General features: G+C 32.3%; 1 pseudogene; it reads right to left on the reverse strand.

Moving 5' to 3' along the window:
• Positions 1–1,045: 1,045 nt before the first annotated feature.
• On the reverse strand, positions 1,046–1,164 carry LOC118604688 (annotated as a pseudogene).
• Between the last annotated feature and the right edge of the window lie 19,200 nt (positions 1,165–20,364).

Raw genomic sequence — 20,364 nt, forward strand, 5'->3', positions numbered from 1 at the left:
GTGAAATGGCATTTCAATAAAACAATCTTGTGACAAACATTTTTTCATAGATCAACCAATTTCCTTCTTTCAGTATTTCTAGATAAAATATAACAAACCTTACTTCCCCATCTCTTAAAATTTTAGGGAGAGAAAAACTGTTTAGAAAATACCTATATACTATCAAGTAGATGTCAGCTACAAAATAAAGTCATCATCTCTTTTCCAAATTAAATTCAACTATGCCTCAATTTTAAAAGTGATAAACAGTAGTATATACATTTATCTTAAATTTAAATTTAGCATCAAACCTTAAAAAATAATATATAACTTTAAAAACATAAATTTATAAGTTGAGCATTAACTTAAAATATTTTATTTTAAAATGAAAAAAAAACTAAATATAGTTGGCTGATATTGATAATACTAATCTGAGGGACCAGTTAACAATTTTTGTTTGCTCTGCTTTAAATATTTTAGAATCGTAAAATCTTGGAGTTTGAAGACAATTTCTCAACAATTTTCAATATGCTTTTTCTCACTGCCCTTCTCCTACCCCCACCCTTTCAGCCTCTGCTAAATGGTAAGACAGTTGGCGAAACAAATTACCTTTGGTACGCGACTATGAAAAATGTTTTACAAAATTCTTTCTAATAGTTATTGTGAGGCTGCATTAAAGGTAAATCTTAAAAAATGTTCCTAACATGAGATGGTTATTTTCCAATGGATTTATATAATCCTACCCCTAGATGTATTATCGCCTTATTTTTTTTATATAACACATTATACCAAAAAAAATTTAGAACTCTCCTTCTTAAACAGTCACTCCATAGACATTTAATGAACATGTATTATGTTCAAGACACTGTTAATGTCAAAACAGACTGTTAACCAAAGGAAAAAACATGTATAATCAAAGGGGATATATGTTAGCTCATATATTCAATATTCAGACAGGCATAATTTTATGTCCATTTAAACTGTCTAAACTTACCAGTGAGCATACCATTTTATCTGACAATCTTTTCTACTGAAGTTACAATTTGTTTGTTTGTTTGTTATTTCATGACTACGACACCTGGAATTTCTAGGTGGTGTCCCATCCAAGTACTAACCAGGTCCGACACTGCTTAGCTTCCAAGACCAGATGAGATTGCACACGTTCAGGGTGGCATGGTCGTAGTCTGAAGGTAAAATTTAAACTAATTTGATCAAATTTACATGGTGAAAACCTTAAGATGGCTGCCATTAATTCCTTCCCTCTTTGACACATATGCTGTTCACTCATCAAAATTGGAGTCTACTTCCCCTCCTTTGGATCTGGGTGAGCCTCATCACTTGACTTTATTAGTAGACAATAGCAGAAGTGATGCTGTGCCACTTCCAGACCTAAACCATAAGAGGCCTGGCAGGTTCTGCTCTCTCTCTCTCTGGAGAAGCTGACCATTAAACTGCAAAGAAAATTGTGTTGTACTATTAAATGAAGAGAGAACAAATAGAAAGAGAGGCCAAGTGGAGAGAAAGTGAGCAAACAGGTCTGTAAAGTTTTATTACATTTTTCAGTACAGCCATAGGTGGAGTGATCTCAGCCAGTGTCACATGGAGTAGAAGAAACTCCCTGAATTCTATCATATAAAATCTTGAGAAATAATAATTTTTTAAGCCAGTAAGTTCTGGGATGATATTTTTACACAGCAATAAATAACTGAAATGCACATCTATTGCAGAGATGCCGATACTTATGATAATGGTATTCTAAGGTTTTCTCTATGCCTTTAATCAAGGTAGGCATGCTTTTAGTTCATGGAATGAGTAAGGACAAGGAATTTGAGAACATTGAGCACACATGTCAAGACCCAGATGTGGATACAACAGTGGGACTGCCTAATAAAAGAAACAGTGAATTTTACTGTAATATAATCAAATAGCTTTCTCTGAGATTTGCCTTAATTCATCCATCCCTACTTTCTATTGTTTCACTCCAATGCCATAGCTCCCATACATGACTCTATGAGGGCTACTGTCACCCACAATCGTAAAAATCTTTCTAAGAGATTTCTCTTGGGATTCTATTGCTTTCAGAAGTATAAAAGGAGTTATATATCACTGAACTAATACTTCCCTCCCTGAAACATCTTATTTTTTGATATTTTTATTAAAATATTTTAAGACAACAAAATATTAATGCTTCAAAATCAGGAGAGATTTTCAAGTATTACTTAAATTCACAAAAGTCCATCAAAAATCTCTCGTGAAATGCTTCTATTCTCCTCATGTTCTTAAGCATAAAGCAAACCTCTTTAATATGAGTAACAAAGCCCTACTTCTTTCACCAACCCATATCTCACCTACCCTACTAGTTTTTTAATCATAGCCACTCTAAATAGAAATAAAAACAATAGTAATAAATACCATGGAACAAACTTGGAAGAACTTTGAGCAGGGTTCAAACACGAGACCCAAGTGTTCAAGATTTCCTTAAACTGAAGATAGACCAGGAGAACTAACAGCCCTCGTTCTGCCATCACCACAAACCTAGCACAGAGTATCAAGCAACGGTAACTGCAATTACCCAGAAAGTGGCAAAAGTATAGATACCCTATCTCTGAAGTATACATGTTGAAAGCTGAGGTTTGAAGAAGAATAATGAGAATCACACATCATATTAGGCCCCATACTTAATATAAGACTCAATATTCCACCCCTGGGGAAATTGAATATCTGTGATACATAGGCTGTACATATCATCTGTGCTGATAGCAAGAACAAAACCAAAGCCTAGGACAAATACTGATAAATTGACTCAGTTTTCGAGACTAACTGCCTCAAATAGGAAGAGGCATACCCATGTCTAGGTATAAATACTATCGACTTTAGTCTTTACTATTCTTCAATAGTTGATGCCTGGTATTCAATCTAAAATTGCATGACACACATAAAGCAAGAGGACAAAAATATTTATTCAAGAGCTAATACAGTTGACACAAACTGTTTTTGAAATTACCCAGATATTGGAATTACTAGTCAAGAATTTTAAATTATCTATAATTGATATGGTAATGGATCTAATGGAAAAGGTGGACAGCATGCATAAATAGATGTAGAATATCAAGAGAGAAAACTATTAAAAAGACTTGAATAATAATGCTAGAAATAGAAATGTGGATATTATATCTGCAATAAAAAATTTCCTCGATGGACACATTATTAGAGTGGATACAGCTGAGAAAAAAATAGTGAACTTGAAGATAAGTAAATTGAAATCTCCTAAATAAAGCACAAAGAGAAGGAAGGAAGGAAGGAAGGAAGGAAGGAAGGAAGGAAGGAAGGAAGGAAGGAAGGAAAGAAGGAAGGAAGGAAGGAAGGAAAGAAAAAGAAAGGATGAAAGAAAGGATGAAAGAAAGACTGAAAGAAGGAAAAACAGAGAAAATATTGAAGAGCAGAGACAATATTGAATAGTCTAAGGCATGTTTTATTGGTATCCCAGAAGATAGTAAGAAAGAACTGAGCTATAGACATATTTGAAGAGATAATGGCAGAGAATGAAGCAAAATTAATGAAAGGCAGCAAACATAGATCAAAGTTCAAAGGACCCCCAAACAGAATAAACAGTAAAAGAAAAACAAAAACCTAGACACATCATAACAAAATTGCTAAAAAGCAAAGAAAAAAAAATGTATCCCTTAAGGAAGAAAAAGAAAAAAAGATATACTGCATACAGAGGAACAAAGAAAAATAAAAAATTACAGCAGACTTCTTATCAGAAAATATATAAGCCACAAGACAGTCTAGCAGTATTTTTAAATAAATGAAAAAAGAATAACCAGAATTCTATACCTAGTAAAAATATCTTTAAAAATTGAAAGAGCAACCAAAATAGAAAATTCATTTCTAGTAGACCTGAAGTACGATAAATGATAAAATAAGTTTTTCAGATAAAAATTAAAATATAACAGATTTAGGAATTTGAATGAACACAAGAAAATTAAGAGCACCAGAAATAGTAAAAATGACAGTAATAAAAATATTTTTTTCTGGTCTATAATTATTTAAATTAGAATTGACTGTAAAAGTATATAACACACTAAAGAGTTTGTTTAACACATGTAAAATTAAAATGTATAAACATCAATAATGCAAAAGATAGAAGAGAGGAAATGAAAGTACACTACTGAAATTCCTTATACTATGTGTCGATTTGTGTAATATTTAAAGTTATACTGGGGAATTAGCTATAGATATAGATATAAATATATAGATATATAACTATAGATATAAATGTTGATGTAGATATAGATATAGATGATAGAGATAGAGATAGAAATATAGACATAGATAAAGGTATAGAGATATATAGCTATAAATACAAATATATATAGATATATAGCTTTAGATATGTGATATAGATGATACACAGATAGATGATAGATGAAAAATAGATATACAGATAGATATAGATGATATAGATGTAGATGATGTAGATATAAATATAAACTAGATATTGATATAGATGATATTGATATAGATATATAGATATAGACATAGATATTTCCTATTGGTTCTGCTTCTCTGCAGAACCTTAATACAATATACCAATATATTTTATTTCTTTTTTATTCTTTTTTAAATTGAGATTATTTTATAATATCTTTTTATCATTATTCTTGGCTTATTTCATTTTAGCAGTTACGTAGGTTTTACAATATATGTCTTCAATTATCAGATTCTTCCTTCAAATAACATTGTAATACACTATATGTGGTATAAGGATTTCTGGCAATCTAATTTCAATTAGTCCCTCCCATCTCTTGTGCTGTTGTACAATTTACTTTTACATATGCTGTGAGAACATACTACTACTAGGCATTGGATTCTCATAGTAGCATGAACTGCACTGTGAACTCCACATGCAAGGGATCTAGGTTGCTCACTCTAATGCCTAATGATCTGAGGTGATGCTGAAGAGGTGACATTAGTGCTGAGGAGTGGCTGTAAATAACAGATTAATGTTAGCAGAGAGGTCTGACTGCACAGAGACCATAATAAATCAATTGCTTGCAGATTCATATCAAAACTCTATTAGTGAGTGGCAAAAGACAATTAAGCTACATCTGGTGGGAGGCTCAGTGCACAATAAATGTAATGTGCTTGAGCCATCCCAAAAACATCTTCTCACTTTCCCCATCCCCAGTCCATGGAAAAATTGTCTTCCATGAAACCAGTCACTGATGCCAGAAAGGTTGGAGACTACTGATTTAGAGCAATTAAAAATAAGGAAAATTAATTTTATATAAATGGTTAAATCTATTTTCAGTAATCTTAATTCCTTTGTGTAGAATTAAGTTCCTGTCTGATAATTCCTTCTGCAGGAAACACTTCCTTAAACATTTTTGGTAGTGCAGATGTGCTGTCAAATTCTCTCCATTTTGTTTTTCTGAAAAAGTCTATTTCATCTTCATTTTTGAAAGATATTTTGCTGGGCATAAAATTCTGGGTAGACTTTTTCTTCTTTTTGTACTTTAAGGACATTATTTCATTAATAATCTGTAGTCTAGTGGAATCTTTATGTTTCTCTTATGTTAACTGTTTTCCTCTGATTGCCTTCGGGACTTTGTTTTCATCTTTGATCTTCAGCTCTGAGAATATGATGTGCTTAGTGTGTTGTGGTTGTTGATCCTGCTTGGCATTGTCTGAGTTTTTTGGATCTCTGGTGGGGTAACTCATTAATTTTGAAAAGTTCCTCACCATTAATTCTTTAAACATTTATTCTACCCAATTTTCCTTCTGTAATTCTAATTACCCATATGTTTGATTTGTTACACAGCTCTTAGATACTCTTCTCTGTTTTCTTGTTGTTTCTCCTTATCAATTTCTGTTTCAGTTTGGAAACAGAATGATTCTTTTCCCTCATGTTGCATTTATTGATAAGCCAGTTGAAGGCTTTCTTCATTTTCATTAATGTTTTTTATTTTTATCATTTCCATTTAATTCTTTATTATAATTTCTATATCTTTGTTCAAAAACCCACCTGATATGAGTACACATGCTTTGCTTTTCAATTTTTTTCTACTAAAGCACTTAAAATATCTATTAAATTTATTTTTAAATTCCTGTTAGATGATTCTAATATCTCTTTCATATTTAAATATGGTTCTGTTGGTTGCTTTGTCTCTTGAATTTTTTTCCTGCTTCTTTCTGTGCCTTGTAATTGTTTGTTGATGGCTGGATGTCTTATACTAATCATGGAAACTAAGATAAAAAGTAATATGTCTGGAATTCAGCACATCTTTCTGTCCTCCTGCTAAAACTTTAGTGTGGGTAGATAATTTGACCTTGTCAGGAGTTGATTTAGATTTGGTATCTATTATTGCAGTGGTTACCCACAATGCGCCACAGTCTTTAAATCCCTCTAATGTCACCTTTTGCTTAGCCAGAGATGATTAGCCAGAGAATTCACCTAATGTATGCTCCATCTTCAACTTTAGGTTCCTTTTGTCCTGAGCCTCACACAGAATCATTGTCTATGCTCTTATCTTTTTTCCAGCAGCAGTCTTCTATTACTTGTTATTCAATACTTGTTAGTTTGTAATGCTAATGGCGAGAGGCTGAGGAGGACAGGGCTCTTTCCTTCTGATTAAATCTCAGTCTTAGGCATTGTGTCCCTGTCTTAGGGATAGGACCTTCTCAGTAGTCCTGTCCAACCACCAAGTATAGGTCTGAGCCAAGTATGCATTTCTGACCCCTCCAGAGTTTCTATATTATCTGGATACTCCACACATGTCCTTCAATATTTGTTAAACGTTTTAGCTGAATCCTCCCAACCACTGCCTAGTGAATACCAAAAAAAAAAAAAAGAGAGTTTTTATTTCATCTCTCCTTCAAGGGACCTGTCTATGCTTAGATTATAGGTTAGTTGGTTGTACTGTAACGTCAGCTTTTTGATGGGTTCAGAAATTTGTGAATTTTTAGATTGTTCTGAATTCTCATTATTTTTGCAATTTGGGAGCAATATTTCTATCTTTCCACATTCTAACTGAAAACATGAAGTCAAAAACACTTAAAACAATAAAAAATATATAAAATCCATTTGTTCACTCAGTATAGAATAGCAGATATATCCATCTGAGTACAGTCAGAAAAATAAAACCTACACTAGCTACGTAAACACATAATGCATTATATATAATGCAAATATGCAATATATCATATGTAAAGAAAATCATAATTTTTAAAAGATGTTAAAAGGCTAAAAAAAAAAAGCAAAAAAGAAAAGAAACCCTGAGGCTACACATAAATAAATAGAAACTGCAAGAAGCAGCTCCATTCCCCTAGGGATAAAGGAATGATGGGGGAGTCTGGGGTTGTGAAAACTGAGAAGTGTGGAGATGAGGGCCTGGATCTAGAGCTTAGTTTTCTGATGGGCTAACTGCCAGGCTGTTGCTGGTACTTGTAAAGGGTATTAAAGGCTGATTCTGGAACTGGCAGGAAAAGACATGAAGATTGGAACCAACTGCTGTTGTTCATAGGAAGGGCCTTTAATGGGATGATTCTAAGAAAAAACAAACTAGAAGCAGCAATTTCTTCTCTCACCTTCTGCCTTCGGATCTCTCTCTAGGGGACCCTACCAGCATAATTCAACAGTTTCTGGCAAAGAAGTATAGTTTTCAGAGTTTCAGCTCCAGCATCATAAGGCATATAAAAGGTAGGTTTAGAGCTGAAAGACAATAGCTTAATAATTATCCCAGTAGGAATCTTCTATATTCAATAGGGTGAGTAAATTGTAAGTAGAGATTTTAAATTGTTTTCAATTTTATTAACTATGCATCATTAAATAATATCTAAATGGCAAAAATTATTTATCTAAATAAACTCCCTTTTGTAGAATATATACATTTTCAAAATTCTAGTATCAGAGAAATCACTGTCGGTTCGAAAGCCTTACAAGTAAATGTTAATGTTATGGACTGCATATTACTGACAGTGATGAAAGAGAACACCTTTTAATATTTCTTTGCTTTGCCAAATTTCAACTGAGTTGAACATTGCATTAACTAGGGAGTTTCCAGTTAGCTGTTTAGAATGTTTATTATTACAGAAAGCATTTCTTTTAAGAATATATACTTAGTGAATTTATAAAATTAAAAAAAAAACTATATTTGCCATAACTAAGATGCTATATTTTGTTATACTCTTATTAAAATAGAGGTCAAAGTCCACAAAAAAAAATCAATAAGTAAAGAATAAGAAGAGAATGCATTTTTAGGATGGACAATTTTATTTCAAAGAAAGTGTGATACTAATAACTGGAATTCTTGCCAACCCTATCAAGTTGATGGATTTTTATGGTATGTTTTAGGATCATTTTAATTTCTGTGTCACATTTTAAAATTAAGATCTTAGTTAATAGTAGGCATTTAATACCTGTTGTTTGAAATGGCTGCATCAATTAACCAAAAAAAAAAAAAATCTAGAAAACAAATAAATAAAATTAAATAACCTTTGCCCTTGGAAATTTTTAGAAAGTCTAAGTCAATAAATAAATTCTGTTCATTATAAATGTGTATTCATAATCACAACGGTTAAACCGTGTTTGCCAATGTAACAGACTTAGTTACAACAGATATTCACTGTGGAAAATATCACCTCTCTTTGAAAATCTTGTGGTACTTATCAGTATTGTTCATTTTAAATATCCATTTTAGATAGGTAGGTAATAGATAAAGTAAAGTTCCTTAATTCTTGGACATTTCTGAATTTCTGAATTGGCACAGATACAAAAAAGAAAAGAGGACTTCTTATTAGTATGGGCCTTGAAACTTAAAAATGTGACTACGTTAACTTCAGGTTAATAAAATAAATCATTCTGGTTATATAAATATATAACAGGTTTAAGAGTAGAGCATATGCTCTTAAAAGGAAGAGGATAAATTGGAAATTATTACATCAATGTTTTAAAATTATAAAATATTACATCAATTTTGAAAACTTAATTACAAAGATTATTTTCTTTATAAAATTTGCTAAGACTCTCTATAGTAATTGATCCAACTTTTCTTTGTTACTTTTATTCTATTTTAGAAACATGTCATCCTTTGAGACTTTTTTTGATCCATTGAAATCCAACATAACCAGGAAATTGGGTTCTTCCACTGAAGATACTTTTAAACAGACTGTTTCGAATTGCTTTGGCTTGGAGACAGAGATAGTCAATTTCAGCAAAAGTGCTATGTATTTTAAAAGGAACTATTCTTTTTTAAATCCTGATCAGAATTCATTTCTGAAACCTTAGAAAATATATTCATAATCCAAAGTTGGCACCATTATTTCATCTTAACAATATTTTTAAAACATTATTATAAATATATATATATATACACACAATGTATTCAAAAATATTTTGTCCCATCATTTATCACCAAATAACTTTCACACTGAGCAAAGGGATTTCTTCTGAATATACAGAGACAGCATTTCCTCTGGTTCCTCTAAATAGTACTCCCAGGTGGACTTGTATAAATTATATTTCTAAATTCATCTCAGTAACTCTCTATATCAAATGAAAGACTTGATAACAAACAAAAATTTTATTTCTGGAACAGGTGGCTCAATATTAAGAGTATAAATTTGAGTAGAATGAACTATCTTTCACTTTTACCAAAATAAACCAAACTGAATATAAGAGCTCCTATAGTTATCTGATAGAAAGAAGCTCCTCTATCCTGTTACCTCTCTGATGTGTTCGAGCAGATGTTCTTATTTTACTTAATTTTTAAAAATTTTATTCAGCTTTTATTACATTATCCTCAGTGAGAGGGTTGTATGAGTTACCTGTCTGTCATAATGAGAGTAGGAGTCTTTTGAGTTATTTCTTTAAATATTTCCCATTCACATTTCTATGTCTTTTCTAGAACTATTATCAAGAGGCTGATTTATATATTGAGTTGATTTTCTAATTTTATTACTATGTCTCTCAGTCTTTTAAAAATCATTCTACTTACCAAGGGGATGCCACAATTTTATTTTCAATTTTTTTATTCTCTCCTCTCCTCTCCTCTCCTCTCCTCTCTATACTTCTCCTTCTCTTTCCTCCTCCTCCTCTTCCTCCTCCTTCTTCTTTTCTCTCTCTACCACATACAACACACACACACTTTTACATGCAACTTTCTAATTTTTAAAGTTTTTAAAAAATGTTTATATATGTGCTCCCTTTGCATAGACTTACTTTTTTTTATTTCATAGATGCAATAATTATCATCTCATTCATGATATAGAACATTGCCACAACCCCAGAAATAACACTAAACTGACATACTAGATGAATTCAGAAAGTGTTTTGCACAAGGAATTTCAATATCATATATATATATTCATATGTATATATATATATATGGATATATATGTAGTTGTTGAGAAATAGACACCACAAGCTTCAGATATTTATTGAGAGACATGCCTACGGAAGATAAAAAGGATAAGAGAGGAGGCAGAAGCAAGAAAGAGTCTCCAGACCCAGATACAAGTCTGAAACCTATAAAGAAAAGGGAAAAATTAAGTATGAAAGTTTCAGAAGGCAGTGCAGCTCAGAGAAAGTATCAGCTAAGCTGAAAAGGAGTTACCAAGCATAGGTTGTCCTTTGGAAGAGTCAGAAATCAGGCAGAAGTGGCTGGGCTATAGCACCTATACCATGCTCAGTCCTTGGCTTGGAGCACCCCGTGGGAAACATGTCCATGGTGTTAATGCTGAAAGAGCCAAAGGTGCTTCAACTGAAGACCATTAGTCAACTGTGTTCCTCACAGTAGGCTGTCATAAAGAATATCTGAGTGTCACAACTCCATGGCCACCCTACAGAAATTCTATATCTTCTAGTGGGAATTTCACAGTATGTAAGCAATTTTAGCTCTAGGAAGTACTCTCTATGCAGATTGACATTTTAAAAGAAATATATTTTAGTTAGTAATTACATTTACACAAATCATTCACTGATAGGAATATGATCCTAGTACCCAGTACAGTGTTTGTTATATGGTAGGTGTTCAATATAAGCTTGAAAAATAAATGCATATAGTTTCTCACATTTCTTATTTTAGAAAACTCTTCAACTTACCAATTTATTCTTTTGTAGTTCACTCCAATTGCCTTAATAAACTTTTCTTTGTTGATATTGTTATAATTTTCATTTAAGCTCCTTAAGTCTTATGAGTGCATGATCTTTAAATTCTTTAAATTCCATGAAGTGTGTGTTATAACAAACACAGTTATAACAGTGATTAAGCTTACTGTTCCTAAACCAGACTACCTAGGATTAATGCTCAGCTTCAATGCTTTCTAGCTGTGAGAACTCTGGAAATGTTCTTAACCTCTCTCTGCCTTAGTTTCCTTGTCTATAAAACTAAAATTGAAATAGTAACTAATCATAAAGTAATTATGAAGATTAAAAGTAGTACATCCAAATATTTAGAGCAGTGTCTGGTACATAGTAAATGCTCAGAAAAGTATTATTCATGTAATTATTATCAATATAAATCAAAAGCTCTACCATATGATCAATAGAACATTAGAAGTGTCTCCACTAGTGTAAAAAAAAACTTGGTAAAGGTTTTATGACTGTCTCAGCAACTGAGCAAATTTATCCCACCAAATGATAATTAGTGGAAAATACTAGAAACTGAGAGGAGCCTGAGGTAGAAATGAAGGCTATAGAAAAAAACATATAAAAATAGAGAATTGAACACAATATCTGATATAAAGCCATGTTCTAAAGGCTGCAGTCATATTAATATCCTCAAATGCAAGCCCAGAGAAGAAGCTGATGCAGCTACCACTCATGGACACAATCCTGATAATAATGTGTCTCTGTAATTAGGTCTTCCCTAGTCAATAACAATCTACTTGATTTTTCTATAACTCTATTCTGAATCGGCAACTCAGTGAAGACAGCCTTCCAAGTTTTGTGATTGATATTTTCCAAGAGGTTTTTTTCTGGCCCTTATACCATAGCTCTACAGGACTATTTGTAAAAATGCTATCGATTCCTATCTCTTAAATATTTTGGAAACATTCAGCTAAGTTTGAGAGTTATGCTGGCATTTCTAGCTTAACATTACTATTCAAGTCAATCAGTTATTGCATTCATACATTTATGCAGGCATGCAACAAATATTTAAGTAATTTCTACATGCCAGGCAATACAGTCTAACAAATAATGATGGCAAAAAATAGATGTGGAAAAGTATATTAAGTTCATCTTTTCGTGAATTTTACCCTCTTCTAAGGGGAGTTAAAACTCTTTCAGAACAATTTTTTTTTTTTCCTACCAAAAGTATTATTCTCTAGTGACTCCTTAAGTCCTTAAATCCTCTACTTGACTGATGGGGAAGTAGAAATGGATCTTGTATGTATTGCAATAACTAGATTGAATGGTAATAAATATCAAAAACTTAGGCTGACTGAACAGTCACACCAATTATTTGAAGTTTTGTCTTCTATACTCCAAAGTAAAATAGAAAACTCTCTATATGTTAATAACTTGAAATACAATAAAATCAAAAAATATATGGAAGGATAATATTGTATTTTTTATATTTAAAAAAAACTCTGTTCTTTAATGTTAATTTACTGATTCTCTGAGAGCCTAAGAAACTGATGACAATTTTTAAAATAATAAAACTTCCATGCCTACTCAGATTTAGAGTTTGTAAAGTACTATCAAATTTATAATTTCATTTAAACATCAAAACAGTAAATTAAGTAGGATGAGTGCTATTATCTTCATTTTAAAGATGAAATCTAAGGTTAAGTGGCTTAAGTGCACATGACTAAAAATTAAAGAGATTTTCCTTAAGTCCAGATTTCTTTAGAGCTTATGTTTCTTCCATATATCCCTGCTTTCAGAATTTATTTAATATATTCTTCAAAGCAGGATCAAAATTTTACCCCCTGGGAAGTGATCCTGTTTTCTGACTATTCCATATAATTAACTTTCATTTATTTGACCTAATCTGCACATCTAGAAGTCATTTTACAGCGTAAACAACTGAAAATTGGATATTTTAAATAATAACCTATCTTACACACATTGTCATTTTTGTGTAGTTCATTAATTACTATATTACTATATTAAAAAAATATATTAGACCCTTGCATATATTCCAGGTCCAGTCAGCAAACATCCATTAAATATCTGCTGTCTCTGAGAAACCATGTTTAGAGCTCTAAGAGTTTCACAGAATAGCAGGCTGTGGTCTCTGCCCTAATTGTGCATGCCCTAATACTAAGACAATTCATAAATATAAAAACCAATACTACAAAACAAAATGAAATAAAAGAATTATGGTCAAGGTCCTATGTGATAACAGAGTGGGAAGAATTTAATTTTCTCTGAGATAGTTTATTTAAAAATGCTTAATCATATAAGAAGTGATACATAAACTGGCCTATATTGTCTTATAACAGGTAGAAATGAAAGCAAAAAAGATATTTTACATAAAGGAAAGAACTAAAACACAGCAAGCAAGAAAGAAATCAATAATAATTTCTGATTTAGGCAGAATATCTTGTACCTGAGTGGAAATACTAAAAAAAAAAATTTAAAAGGCTAACTTTTCTGAGACCAGATAAGATGCTAAAAATATATCAGAGAGGCATGTACCTTGCTTGTCCTGCATAGGTTAGGACCAGGGAGGGCATTTGGCAAGGGAATGAAAAATTCAGAAATGCCTCTCATGAAAAATGCTTTGATAGTATTATGAAAGATGTAATAAAGAGGGGATGGGTGAGAAAAATGAAAACAGGGTAAGAAGTCTCATGCAAGTCTCCAAAGAATTGCTTATGAAGACATAAGCTAGCTTTGCGGCCTAGGAAAGAAGGGCTTGTCATAGATAAAAGAAATACAGGTATATTGCATTTTATTATACATTGCATTATTATGCCTCACAGATATTGATTTTCATATAAATTAAAGATATGTGGCCACCTGGGTTGAGTGAGTCTTTTGGCACAATTTTTCCAAAAGTAATTCCTCACTTTGTGTCTCTGTGTCACATTTTAGTAATTCTTGCAATATTTCAAACTTTTTCATTATTATTATATTTGTTATGGTGAACTATGGTCAGTCACCTTTGATGTTACTATTGTAATTATTTTGGGGCACCATGAACCATGCCCATGTAAGATGGCAAACTTAAAAAATGTTTTGTGTGTTCTGACTGCTCTGTCAACCAGCTGTTCCCCCATTTCTCATCTCTCTCCCTTTCCTTTGACCTCCCTATTCCCAGAAACACAAAAATATTAAAATTAGGCCAATTAATAATCCTGCAATGACCTCTAAGTGTTCAGTGAAAGGGATAAGTGCACATATCTCAATTTAAATAAAAAACTAGTGAGGAGGCATTTTGAAAGTCAAGATAGGCCGAAAGCTATGCCTCTTGTGCCAAACAATTAGCCAAGTTGTGAATGCAAAGGAAAAGTCTTTGAAGAAAATTTAAAGTGCTCTTCCAGTGAACACACGAATGATAAAAAAGCAAAACAACCTTATTGCTGATATGGAGTAATTTGTAATGGTCTGGATAGATCAGACCAGCCATGACATTCCCTTAAGCCAAAGCCTAATCCAAAGCAAGGGCCTAACTTTCTTCAACTTTGGAGGCTGGGAAAGGTGAGGGAGCTGGAGAAGAAAAGTTTGAAGATAACAAAGGTTGGTTCTTGAGGTTTAAGGAAAGAAGCCATTTATGTAACATAAAAGTGCAAGGTGAAGCAGCAAAAGATTTAGGATGTTATATAAATTGAGTTGACAGAGCAGTGACAGTGTTTGAGAGATTCGGCTCCAATTTTAAAAGAAGTTCTACTGTGAGTAAAATGTAGTCAAACACCATTGCATGATATAAAAAATTTGTTTGTGAATGGAAGAGTCAGTAGATGTGGCAAACTTCACTATTGTGTTATTTGAAGAAATTACCACAGCTACTCCAAGCTTCAGCAACCACCAGCTTGATCAGTCATCAGCCATAACACTGAAGCAAGATCTTTCATCGACAAAAAGTTACAATTCACTTGAAGGCTCAGGTGATGTCTTTTTTTAGCAATAAAGTATTTTTAATTAAGGTATATATGGTTTTTTTTTTTTAATATAAATTGCACACTTAATAGACTACAGTACAGTGTAAACATAACTTTTGTATGCTCTGGAAAAAACAAATGAAATTGTGCAACTTGCTCTATTGAGATACTTATTTTATTGTAGTGGTCTAGAACTGAATCTGCAATATCCCCAAAGTATGTCTACATTTTAAAAATAAAATCAATAGACCTTGGAGAATAATTAGATATGAGAGACAGAAAGGAAACATTTATTAATTTAACCTGTACTTATTTCTCAGACATTTATTGTCCATTTGGTGCCAGACAACGATCTAAGGTCTGGCATTAAGAGACAGACATGTAGTCTTCTGCAGAAAACACCCTTAAAACATTAAAATGTAGAGTGATCATTGCTATATAGTCATGTGTCACTTAACAATGGGGAAACAACCTGAGAGATATATAATTAGGCAATTTCATCAATGTGCGAACATCATAGAGTGTACACACACAAACCTAGATTGGATAGCCTACTGTACATCTAGGTATATGGTATAGCCTATTGCTCCTAGGCTACAAACCTGTCCATGTCACTGTACTGAATACTGTAGGCATTTGTAACACAATGGTAAGTATTTGTGTATTTAAACACAGAAAAAATACGGTAAAAATATGGCATAAAAGATTTTAAAAAATGCTGAGTGAGTGAGTGCTAAGTGAATGTGAAGGCTTAATGCATTCCTATACACTACTGTGGACTTCATAAATATTATACACTTATTTTATACTAAATTTATTTTTAGATATTTTTAATAAATTAATCTTAGCTTACTAAATCTTTTTTACTTTATAAACTTTATTTTTTTAATTCTAATTCTTTTGTAATAACACGTAGCTTAAAACACAAACATTGCACAGCTGTACAAAATATTTTATATTCTTATTTTAAAAACTTTTATATTTTTACTTTTTCACTTTTTTTATTATTATTATTTTTAAACAGTTTGTGTTCAAAATGAAGACCTAAACACACATATTAGCCTAGGCCCATACAGGGTCTGGGTCATCGCTACCACTGTCTTCCACTTCCACATTTTGTCTCATCGGCAGACCTTAAGGTTGTCCTATGATAACAATGTCTTCCTTTGGAATAGCTCCTAAGGGACCTGCCTGAGGCTCTTGAGAAGATGTCACTCTTTACAAAAATATGTCCATGGTGGTTTACTTGGTTTGTAATTTTTATTCATTGTAGATTTGCTTGTAAGCAAATAATGCACCATGAACATTCTCTTTATTAATGAAATTTTTGCTGTTGAGGGTACGTTTTCAAACTTTTAAGGAGCTTGCTGAGGTCTGCAGAAGCTTCTGCTAACCTGTTCACTGTGAATTTTCTTGGGGGTTCTTTTTATTGTCCGGCAGTTTCCTTTTCTCTTACCTCTTCTTCAGCTATGTGTTTCAGTTCCAGTTCCAAAAACTTCTCATTAGTTAATCTTCAGGAACCATCATCTCTAGGGGCTCCTCAATGCCATCCTCATCCACATCAATGTTAAAGTAATTTGCCTTCTTAATCATGGCCTTGTTGGGTTTTACATCCTCCTCATCCTGGGTAAATCTTTTGAAGTCATGAACTTCAAAAGTCCTCTATCTTCTTTCTGATGCTATTCATACACTCTTTGGTGACATCCCCACAAGCCCAAGCAAGGTTCTCAATTCAGCATAGGTGTTTTAATTTTTCCAGAATTCTGTTAACGTCCTCTCAGTGTCTTTCTCTGTTGCAGCAATAGCCTATACAAAAGTTCTTCTCAGATAGTAGACCTCAAAAGCTGCTGTAACTCCTTAATCCATTGGTCGGACCAAAGCGATGGTGTTTGGATTTGAATAAGTTTGATATCGGAATTAAGATTCTCAATAAAAGGAAGCATTATCAACAATGAGCAAAAACTTGAAAGTTATGTTGTTCTCCAAATGATACTTCTCCATTTCACTGACATAGCAAGCAACTCAGGGGACATCTTGGAAGAGGAGCTGGGTCATCTGTGACTTCTTATTATTCTTATACACTGGCAGCGTGTGTCAGTTGATGTACCTAAAGGTCCTCAGGTTCTCACTGTGCCAGAACACAAAGGTTTCAATTTGTAGCTTACGATATTGCACCCAAATAAAACTGTTACCCTGTCTTTAAAAACCTTGAAACCTGGCATTGACTTGGCCTCCTTATGAATCAGTCCTTTCAGGCATCTGTTTTTAGACTAGGAAGTTTTAATCCATATTAAATATTTGCTCTGGAAACTAATTTTTCTCCTCAATCGATCTAGTTTCTAAAAATTCTTCAGCTGCCTTCCCATCAGAACTTAAAGATTCACTTTCAACTTAGGTAATGAATTATTCTTGAATTGTTTAAACTAGGCAGAGCTAGCAGTAAATTTAACATTGTAGTTGGATCCAGCCTTTCCTTTAACATAGCAAAGAAACTTTATGCTTTGTCCATTATTGCCACATTGCTCAGATAGATATGCTTGTGTCTGGCCTTCAATCCAGGCAATTAGAAGTTTCTTGATGTCTGATATGAGCCCTTCTTAAATTTTTTTTTTTAGTCTAGTTGCCTGCCATGAAGCAGATTGTTTAACAAATGCCATCACTTTATTCTTGTTCTTCAAGATCATAGCTGTGATGGAATGGGACACGTCTGAATGGCAAGCAATAACTATCACTGATTTTCCACCTTCATAGTCCTTAATCACTTTTAATTTCCAGGTCCATCACTCAACATGGCCTCTTACTGGTAAAATTAGCAGTGGACTTTTTATGCTCACGGGCCATGATGAACAAAACATAATATTAAATCAAACACAAAAGAAAATAATGCAATGAAGAGACATGGTAAACATGAGATTCGTAAGGCTGTTGCGTGCATAACATGGCATACTGTTTTTATAGCAAACTTTTTATAAGTAGAGTACCCTCTAAAATAACTATATAAAGTATAGTATGGTAAATACCTAAGCCAGTAGCACAATAGCTTATTATCAAGTATTATGTACTGTACATAATTGTATGTGTTGTACTGTAATGCAATTAGCAACACAATAGGTTTGTTTACACCAGCATCACAGCAAACACATGAGTAATGCATTATGCTGCAATGTCATTAAGTGATAGGAATTTTATAATCTTATGGGTCCACAGTTACATATGCTGTTCATCATTGACCAAAACATTACTGTGCGGCACAGAACTAACTATATTAGATACAAGTGCAAAATGTGAGCTGTCTTGTGTGTCCTAATATGGAAATAACCAACACCATGGGTTTAATCTGAGCAACTGCACAAATTATGATGCCATTAAAAGAGACAAAGAATGCAGAATGGGGAGATCTAGTGGTGGAGGAGATAATGAAAAGTTTGGTATATATGTGTTAAGGGTCAGCAAACCAAATATGGAAAGTTAAATTAAAGTGTCACACAACTGATACTTGTGACTAAATATTTTCTCAAACACATTTGAAAATATTTTAATGTAACCAATGACACTGTAACACAACTTCATACACATTCTCTTCATAAATATTACCATTTCAAAAAAAACATGCTTTCAAGGGGTCTTGTGGTACCAAAAATGTTTTCATTATTAAAAGATAAAGAAATATTGATCTAATATTTTAAACGCAACCAACATCCTAACATATTATCTGACTGTTTTTACCAACTGTGATTTTGGATTTCAAAATAAGAAGAAAAAACACTGAACATTATGCCAGTTAGTCTTTAGCTACCGCCTTCTCAACCAATCATTGAAAGAGAAATTAAAGTCTCAGGGGAAGGAAAATAGCTGCATTAAGTACTCAGCTCCATTCTGTATGGTGTGCTAATTCCTTTTATCAAGATAACATCAAATTTAAGTTAAAATCTCACTCCATTTTGAACCATCTCACTCCAGAAAATAAAAAGAAAAACAAACAAACAAACAAACAAACAAACAGAGCTTTCCAGATACTCAGAGACAAAATGCAAAAATTTGAATTATCAGAAACGTATGTACTTATCCAGGTAAAAAATATCAATGTAAAAATAAAAAAATGCTACTATGTATTTGGTAAAATAAAAGGAGAGTAATTAAAAATTAGGCCCATCAAAAAAAAAATAACTGGCATCGTGAATGTATTCTATAAATCAATTACCGAAAAGTGCTATAATTCAACAAATAAAGAATGCAATTGATACATCTCTCTCTTAAAGTAATTAACAAGAAAATGGTGCTTTTGTCTGTAGATTTTATATTAATTGCATATTTTCCCATAATAGCCACATAATTAAAAAGAAAATCCACATTTTACTCTGAATTATTATTTCTAAATCTACTTTCCTCTATCCCAGTAAACAATTATTTTATATTATGGACTTTTTATCCATTCAAAGTATATATGAATGAATGAATAAATGAATGAGTACAGCAGGCTATATCACAAGATCAGAAAGAAATTTATCACTCAAAAATTTTATTTACTTAGCACTCAGAAAATGAATAAAGGTCTTTAGTAAATTTTATTCACCAAATCATTTTTAAAGAGAAATATCCTACTTTCTTTCCTACTGTCTTTTGTGTCCATGTGCCAGTCTTTCACTTCTGTGGCTTTGTATATCACCATCCTCTGAAAAAGTCACTTCCTTCTCTTCTCTATTAACTTATGCCAAGCACACATTTCAAAATGAGATTCAAAACCATCTCTCTAAGGTATTCTCCATTTCTAAAGTAACATTTTTTTTTAAGTGATAAAAAGGAACTGGCTTTCTTTTCTGCTAAATTTGTATCATTTATGTGTGAGAGGTACCCAATTTATTATTTAAATTTTATTCTTGTAAAACAAATTACTAAACAAAGTGATTAATTAAGAGTATAATAATGAAGGGTATAATTAAGGGTATAATACTAGAAATTAGGATTAAATAAAAATCTACCCTTGAAAAGCTTGCAGGGTTTATTTATTTCACAATTATTAATCTAATAAATCTAATAACTATATTATCAAACACTTTGCTGCATATTTAGATTATAATATCTATGTATGGGATATCTGCTTTTAAGGATCTCACACAGATGGACATATATGTAAAAAAAATAAAGTACAATTCATGATAGATAAATGCAATGTGAGATCCTGAATCGGATTCTGCCCAGAAAAAAAAAAAAAAATTGGTGGGATAATTGGTTAAATTACAAAGAGGCCTATAGATTAGTTAATAGTATTGTTTCTGTTTTAATTTTCTGTTTGCGATCATTATGCTGGAGTTACATAAGATTAACACTAGG

Source organism: Rousettus aegyptiacus, unplaced genomic scaffold, assembly GCF_014176215.1.
Source record: "Rousettus aegyptiacus isolate mRouAeg1 unplaced genomic scaffold, mRouAeg1.p scaffold_m13_p_6, whole genome shotgun sequence".
Taxonomy (NCBI): Eukaryota; Metazoa; Chordata; class Mammalia; order Chiroptera; family Pteropodidae; genus Rousettus; species Rousettus aegyptiacus.